The sequence below is a fragment of the Rhinolophus hipposideros genome (genome assembly GCF_964194185.1).
Source record: "Rhinolophus hipposideros genome assembly, chromosome: 23".
Lineage (NCBI taxonomy): Eukaryota > Metazoa > Chordata > Mammalia > Chiroptera > Rhinolophidae > Rhinolophus > Rhinolophus hipposideros.
Genome location: NC_138069.1, coordinates 28,055,072 through 28,063,864, shown reverse-complemented (window position 1 = coordinate 28,063,864; position 8,793 = coordinate 28,055,072).

Sequence of the window (8,793 nt, the reverse complement as noted above, 5' to 3'; positions counted from 1 at the left end):
GGAACATGAAGATATTCTTTTCAGTTCTGTATCCCTAGAGAATATTCTTGGCATTTACCTCATTCCCTCAAGGTTTTGGTCAGCTATTCTTGCTGTCATTTAATAATGATATTTTACTATGTTAGTCCTCTGAAATAACATTTGTATTTTCCTGGACCCCTCCAGAGTCTTTACCCAAAGGTTTTGGCAATAAAAATACAGTGGCTACTTGGGATCAGTGTGGCTCTATGAGGGAGAATGAGAAGCCAAAATCACAGCAAAACCAACCAACAAGTCTGAATGGGGTGAAACAATAAGTATAGTCTTTCCTCAAGTCAATAACCCAGAAATGGCAAATACTTAGCGTGTAGACTACTACTACTCTTCCTGAGCTCATGGCAGACATCAGTAACCAATCATACTGCTATTTCTGCTAAGCTTGGACATAGCCTCAGAATCTTTTCAAAAGAGCCCTCCAAGAACTCAATATTGATATGCAAAATATGCTTGTTTAGCATCCCTGGGATAACCCCAAAGTGTCAATACTTCCCCAGTCTCTCTTATTCTTCTCCAACATTCAGAGCCTTAGGGACATCTTGAAAGTTTTAAAAATATGTGAATTTAAATTTCCTAGTAAGTTCTGTATATTGGAATCCCAGGGAACTGCTTTAGTTGTTTTTGTCACATTTAAACGAATGAGACAATTGACTAATGGAAAAGACCTAGGATTACGAGATAATAAATAAGCTTTGGGAGTGTTTTCTTCTAAAATCTATTCTTACAATGCTGTTATTGGATGCTTGACAAATTCTTCCTGATGTTAAGAAAGAAACCATCAACCCACCCCACATTGACACGACCCTAGTATTATACTAGGGTCACTTCACTCTTTCAGAAAATGCTTTCCCAGGAAGATGAATATTGAAAATAATTTCATTGTGTATTCTGAAGATCCATGAACTCTCCAACAGAAAAACATAAAACATTAAACAAATTTATACTCTAAGACCCGTTGAACATGTCCCCTCAAAATTCTCATCATGCTCTATGTATGCCCACCAATCCTAACCAAGCTCCTCACATTGAAAGACATGTTTAAAGGGATACTTCAAATATCATGAATGTCCCCACTTTGCCCTTCTCCATTTGTGAGGATACGAACACCCTTTCAAGGTAGTGTTCTCCCTTCCCACAGTAAGAAGAAACTCAACTTTGTCTTATCAGGTTGTTTGGGTGATATTTTGGGGAGCCACTCTATGACAGTGTCAACAGCTATGGAGTTATATACATTGAAGTTCAGGTGAATACAATCAACAATTATTGGGCGACTTTGATGTGTAAAGCTCCTAGAAATTCAGTGGAAGAGGCTCAGATGATGCATAACACGCCCCTCCTGTCCTTTAAATCCTCACTAACTAATGGAGGTATGTAAGGCAAGTAAGTGCGATACTAAAAGAATATTATGAGGTGGTTTTGAGAGAAAGAATCGAATTGAAATAGGATATCTCAGAAGACGACTTAGAGGAACAGTATCTGAATTTCACACTGAAACAAGGCTAATATGTCAAAAGGGGAATGGGAGTGGGGGAGAACATTCTAGACTGAGGAAATAGCATGAGCCAAGGGCAAAGAAGTGGAAAAGGTCAGCGTGTAGACCCGTGGGCTGGTACAAATAGTGAGAAATGAGGCTAGAAAGTTGGATGCAGATTAAGCATTATGTTACGTACTTGGAATGTCTGAATGAGTTCCAGGTTTTATTCTGTATGCAGTGAGTGCTTTTTTTGAGCTCACTCTCTCTTTTCTATCCCCCTCACCTTCTCCCTTCCTCTCTCTCTTTCTTTGTCAGGTTATCTGCCTCTGTTTCTTGCTCCTCCATTTCTTGTTCTTTCTCCTTCTTTCCCTTTCTCTCTCTCAACTACCTACAATCCCTGATCCCCTCCTTTTCCTTTAATCTAATCTCATTTATTTATCTTTCTCATCTCTTTGGCTCATAATCTCTTGTTCTCATTGTGCTCTCCAGCATTCAGATGTTTTTTCTCTCTCTCATCTTTCCACAGCTTGCTCTTGTTCCAGCTTTTTTCCCCATCTCACTGTCTAGTTATCCCATTGCTATTAGATGTTTTCCTCTCTGTGGTCCATGTCCCTTTGATTCTTGCCTGAGACTCTTGGCCCTGACCCGTGGGCCCCGGCCTCTCTCCCTCGCTTGCCTTCTATATGTATATTGTATTCATTCTTTCCTACTGCAGCTACTCTTTCTCTGTGTGGCTAGGAAGATGGCATCTTATTTCCAGACACATGACCCAAAGGCAAGACCTCTTTTTTTGTCCTTCAAATTGAACTGTCCATGGAAGGGCCAGCTGTGGCTTACGTGTCTGTCTACCCCTGGATTGATCGTGGTGGCCAGGAGAATGGGTACTGATAATAGCAAGGTTTCTTTCCCACACAGAAGCCAGGGGCTGGCAGCCCTTCCAGAACCACAGAGACTAGGAAGGGATGGCACTCCCAGGTAGCCATGCTGGACAGAAGGAATTGATGTTCACTTTGTGATTATTATAGTTCCATTTTACATGTGAAGAAATAGGCCCAGGATATTAAATGAGTCTCCTGGTCACCACCACCTCTATCTGAAGTGACTTCAAATCCATTTCTTAATCTCTGTATGATGCCCTCATTCTTTTATTAATTTTAAATGAAGGGTCTGCTGCAGCCTCGCCCCTGCAAATGTAACCAGTGATTTTGGAGAGCATTTGAATTATGACAGTTGACCTGGTCTGCCCCACCCCGCTTCCTTCCACTTCCTTCCTTCCTTTCTTTCTCTTTTCCTGTATATCTCTAAGAGAACAACTGAGGAGAGGGAAAACAACTCTTACCTACTTAGATTCTTCAGTTTACTTTTTTCTTTTAAAGAATAACATTCAAACATTTCTAAGTGCCAAATTTCTTAACATTGAAGTATCCACCTGCCAGGATGCAAGATTCTAGCTGGAAAGATTGGTGAGAGGTTCTGTGAAGATCAGACAAGAGAGTGATGATCTTTATCAGAAGAGAGTCATGCCGCAGGCTGTATATTCTAATGTCTAAGTAAATAAGCAGCATATCATATTTTTAAAAAATCAAGATTAAAACTTTACGCGGACGCATCATGTGTCAAAACAAGAGAAAATACCTGTTAACGTCTCAGACGTTGAGAAAAATGCCGTTGGTAAACTATAATTTCTTTTACATTGGAGAAGAGGTATATTGTTGTTGTCCATTTTAATGTGTCTTTAATGGATTTATTTCTAAATAGAAAAGGAATAAATGCGTGTTTGAAAAAGTTTGGAAAAGCATCTAACAGTGAGTTAGAAGCAGAAAGCATTAAGAGCTGGAGGGAATCTTCCTAAGCCTTTTTCTTTTTCTATTAATATGTTCACATGCTTCAAAATATGCTATTACTTTAATTTTGCATTATATGATTTTCAGTTAATTTATACATAAAATTGTAAATTTACTCGTTTCCTGTCATTCACACTCTTAGACAACATGATTTTTAATTATTGTGTAGATTATTGTAGTATGGTTGTACCGTGATCATTTATCATTTCTCTGATGTTGGACCTTGAAGTGTTTCTAGCTTTTTCTCAATAATAAGGTGCCATGAACAACTTTAGGACTCAGTTGGGTACATTTTCCCTGTGAGTTACTATTTTTTCCCCCTCACTTCCAGGATGTATGTGTGTAGTCATAAAGTCTACAATGCAGTTCTATAAGGAATATTTTTAAAAATGTTATTGATATGAATCGAATTCTCACTCTAAGACTATGTTCCTCTAATGCCAACAGAAACAGGAAAACTTGAGAATCAAGACATTCCCGACACAGGGGAACTTAGTTTAAAAAAAGAAAGAAAAAAGAAACCTTTTATAAAACATTTCAGACTTTCCCCTAAAGGTCAGAGGCTTTTGTAACAAATACCCATCCGAATTTGTCAAATCTTAACATTTTGTTGTATTTGCTTTAGCTATCTGGATGTTTGTTTAAGAAACCAAACCATACAAATACAGTTCAAGCTCACTTTTGACCTCTCCTCAGAAGTAACCACAATCCTAAAGTGGTGTAAGAACACTTCCTATCCATCTATCCATATTTGTGTGCTTTTTTTCACATACGCAGGTATTCAAAAATGGTATTTTTTTATGTTTAAATATTTTATATCGGTATTGTCCTATTGTGTGTATCATTCTTATCTTTTACTCAACGTTATGTTTTCAGATGTTTAACTGAGGGTCTATCGTGTTAATTGCTGTGTAATATCCTCATTGTATAAAAATACAAGTTATTTCCCCATTGTCTTATTGATGGCTGGTGAGATCTTCTCCTCTTAGTGTCCTATGACAAACCAGTGCTCAGTAACTGACTTCGTGTATCTCATTTTGCCATGTGTTGTTTTCTCGTGGGTACACACCTAGCAGTGGATTTGCTGTGTTCAAGGGCAGGCACACCTGCAAACTTGCTACCTACTGATTGCTTCCCTCAGTGACTATAGCTTTACTCCTACTGCTTGTGTATGAGAACTATCATTTTCCCTCATCCTTGTTCACACTCTGGTCCGATCTCCTATTTCCAGCCAGTCTGAGGAGTATGCAGTGCTGTTTATTGGTGGCTTGAACTTGCATTTCCTTTCTGACTGGTGTTGCAAGTATGATGGAACATCTTGTCTTGTATTTACTGGTCATTACAGTTTCCTCTTCAGTGAGTTACCTTTGCCCACCCCCGCTTTCCTTACTGTTGAGTTGTTTGCCTTGTACTTTATCTAGAGATGATGTTCATGTATTCTTGATAGTAGTCCTTTGTGGAACAAATGCTTTTTAATATCTTTTTTCAGTCTGTGGCTTGTCTTTGTACTTTATTTATGGAATTATTTGTGTTATAGGAGTTTTAATTTTAAACTAATCAAATTTGTAAATCTTTTATTGTTAATGTTATCTACAAAATCCTTCTTATCCTGTTTTAAGAAAAACATTTTTATAGTTTATAGTGTAGTTTCAGCTAAATGTTTTAAGGTTTCTTATTCCCATTGAGATCTTCATTCATTTAAAGTACATTTCAGTAAATGTTCTGAAGTAGACATTTTATTTCCATTTTTCCATGCAGGAAACAATTTCCCCAATATAATTTACTGAATATGCCGTCTTTTCCTCCAGTTTGAAATGCCACTGCTGTTATGCTCCAATTTTCCATATATGGGTTTGCTTATGGGCTCTCTATTGTGTTCCACTGGTCTATTTGCCTGTCTCTGCTTCAGTAAAGCACTATTTTAATCCTTATAACTTAATAGTAACTCTTCTAGGTAGAGCTCTCCTACCTTATTATCCTTCAAAACTGTTTTAGGTATTCTTGGCCCATTAATCTTCTATAAATTTTAGTAGCAGTTTGTAAGAGTAGAAGCTTTAGGATTTTTACTGAAATTGTATCAAGAAACAATAGATTCCTTTGGGAAAAACAGACATTTTTGTAATTTCGAATGTAGAAGCGTGTAGAAGCGTGGAATATCTCTCTGCTTATTAAAGATCCTTATGTTCTACAATAACATTTCATAATTTTCTTCTGGTCCTGGGCATCAGCCACTCCAAAGTTTTAGTCTTAACATGCTTTGCATTTTTATCAGTTTCTGCTGTACACTACGTTTACCTTGGTTTAGGGACCATCTTATCACTTTTTGTATTTTTTCCTGTGTTTCATTTTGATCTGTTTAGATCAGAGTGTGGGTCTTTACCTGTAAGCTCATCCCATCTCCTTGACTGGACGTTGGAGCATAGGAATCTCCTGAAGTGGGGGATTCTGTTCCCTGGGGTCCAGCCTTCTTGGACAATCCATGGTATGCCATATCCTGGCTTCTGAAATTTTGGCCCCACTCTGGTATGGGGCAGGCAGTGTGAAGTGTCTTCTCCCAGTTACCTCTGACTTCTGTCCTGTTCTTATTAACCTCGTGGATCTCTATACTCTATTGTTAGCTTCAAAGGCTATCCTTGTATCCTTTGGTTCTTTTATTCTGGTCCTTGATGGTCAATGAATGAGGCCACCCTTCATACCTAAAAACAGCGTTCTCATCTCCTGGAGGACAGAGGCACATTTAAACTATCCAAGCAGATGAAAGGCAACACTCACATTCTATGTCTGATTCTCAGAAGAACATGAAGATGAGCAAAGCAGTTGATTCAGTCTTTCTAAGCAATGAAATTTGCCACACTTCTTTCAGGACTTTCTGTGTCCTCTCCTGGAATTCTTTGCTTCCAGCTTTTAATGTGCCTGATTTCTTTGCATCAAATTTCCACTCAGATGTCCCCTCTTCGGGGAGGTGTTTAATTGCACATTTTTTGGTGTCTGGAAATTATCGTGATTTTTTTGTTTATTTTTGCATTACCTCTTCCTATTACCATGTTTCCTTGAAAATAAGACCTAGCCAGATAATCAGCTCTAATGCATCTTTTGGAGAAAAAATTAATATAAGACCCGGTATCATATTATATTATATTACATTATATTATATTATTATATAAGACCCAGTCTTATAGTAACAATAAGACTGGGTCTTATATTAATTTTTGCTCCAAAAGATGCATTAGAGCTAATTGTCCAGCCTGGTCTTATTTTCAGGGAAACACGGTAGATGGTAAACTCCAGGATGGTGGAGGCGATGCTTGACTTGTTCTTATACCCCCCACCCCAAATACCTAGAAGCATGGCCAGCACATAGCACATGCTCATTAAATATTTGGCCAATGAATGGATAGGCTTGTCCTGTCCATGATTTAGAACGGGTCGCTCTGATGAGAAATAGTTCCCAGAACACTTGGGGAATCACCTGACGTGAGGACTAGTGGAGATCACTCATCTGATAGGAAGGAACTGAGGCTCAAGGATTCTCACAGTCAAATAATTAGTGGCCAGACAGGAGACAACGTTAACTTTCTTTTCTCTGTGCTACAGCAGCTGATTTTGAAAGGTATACTGGCACTTGGGTTGGAGTCCCTGCCACATGGTTCGTATTCAGTAAAGACAGATACACCGAACACATTCTAGATCTGCCTCTCCTGCTTTTACACGTGTAGACTGGGCTAGTCACAAAGTCTTTCTGGGACTCCGTTTCCCCATTTGCAAGATGATGTATGTCTTGCTGAATTTATAATGTTACTGTGACAATTAAGTGGGATAATTTTAAAGGATTATTTGGTAATCCAATAAAGTCCCTGTTTGGCAGATGCAGAAAAAAAGGAAGCATACAAGGAAGGTCACTGTCTGTGCCAACTGTACTTATTTTACAGACAAAAGAAAGACTGATGACCTGGAGAAGGAGGCACGATACCCAAAGAAAGAGTTAAAGGCAAGGAGAAAGTACGAGGATAGTACCATCATGGTGGAAGGAGTTGGTGAGTGGCCACTTTCTATTTTTTTGTGAAAAGTTGCTGTAACTCTCAGAATCATGACACAGCTGTCAGAGGATGAAATCAATAATGCAAATTTTAAAACACATGTCAGAGATCTGTCTGAGATAGTGTGAAATCACCAAATGCTCATCCAAATGGAAAATAAAAATAAGGAGTTCTGAGTGCTTTGGTTTATCTATTATTTATTGATGACATTATTTCTCTCAGTCATGTGGATGTCATAGGGAAAAGATGGGTGTCTGAACCAGAGGGGATTCTAGAAGGAAATAGAGCTGGTAAGTGGGTGCTGTGTTGGCTACCACCCCGATCTTCTACGGCATGGACTTGGGGCTGGATTGCATCAAAATGGAGAAACTGCCTCTGGAAAACCCGATTTTACCAGTAGGAAGTCAATGGTGACCTTTTTTTCAGAGAATAATATCTATTAGAAGTAGAGGCTAAAATTAGATTGGAGTATATTTATAAGTGTGTATACTGAAGAAGTGAATATAGGCTTTTCAAGTTTTTGGTGAATGTCTTGGGGTGGGCAGGGTTGAGAGAGCACTTTTGGGTCAGTGTATCACAGGAGAGATTTGACTATGTTGGTAGGCAAAATATAACAAGATTCAAAACAAGAAGGAAGGGATTCAAAAGAAGAAATATTTCTTCCTTCAAGGAAGAGCGTAAACTATGCAGATAATGCTGAGGAAGACTAAAGAAAATAATTGAGTAGAAATGGTTGAAAGTACTAGGAACCCAGACTGTCAAGATCAGAATTTACTGGCATTCTTTATGAGGGAAACTGGTCTTAGACACAGTTTCCTCTCCTGTTTTTACACATGTAGACTAGGCTAGTCACAAAGTCTTTCTGGGATTCAGTTGGCACCAAAACCAATGCCCTTTCTCAGTGTCTGTAACCATTACCCTGTATTAAGCCTCTTTCCTGTTAAGAAACACAGTTTTGTTAGAGAATACTCATTTGGATTGAAGGGGAAGGATTAATGGAGATAAACTTGTTTGGCCAGATTACAGTTTTATAGGTACTTAGCTTTTAAACCTTTGAAAGAGTAGAGAAGGACCCTTGTGGTAACTGTGTATAGTACTGGACAAGAGGTTAATTATTGGGTTCTGGAGACTTTGGTGGATTATCTATTATGGAGTCTTTTACAGAGAGGAAAAGGATTAGTCAGATGTTGGAGGGGGAATCATGAATTGCAGTATCATGGTAACTAGGGGAGACAGGTTATGAAGCCCAGAAATCATGGAGGGATGGGTTTAAGATATACCAAATCTGTATGAAACCATTTGAAATTAGAATATAAGGTCTAACTTGGTGAACCAAACCTGGAATGTTGAGGCTGGAGGAAGTTGTGAAGTTTGGGGATGAGAGTGAATTAAGATAGCAATG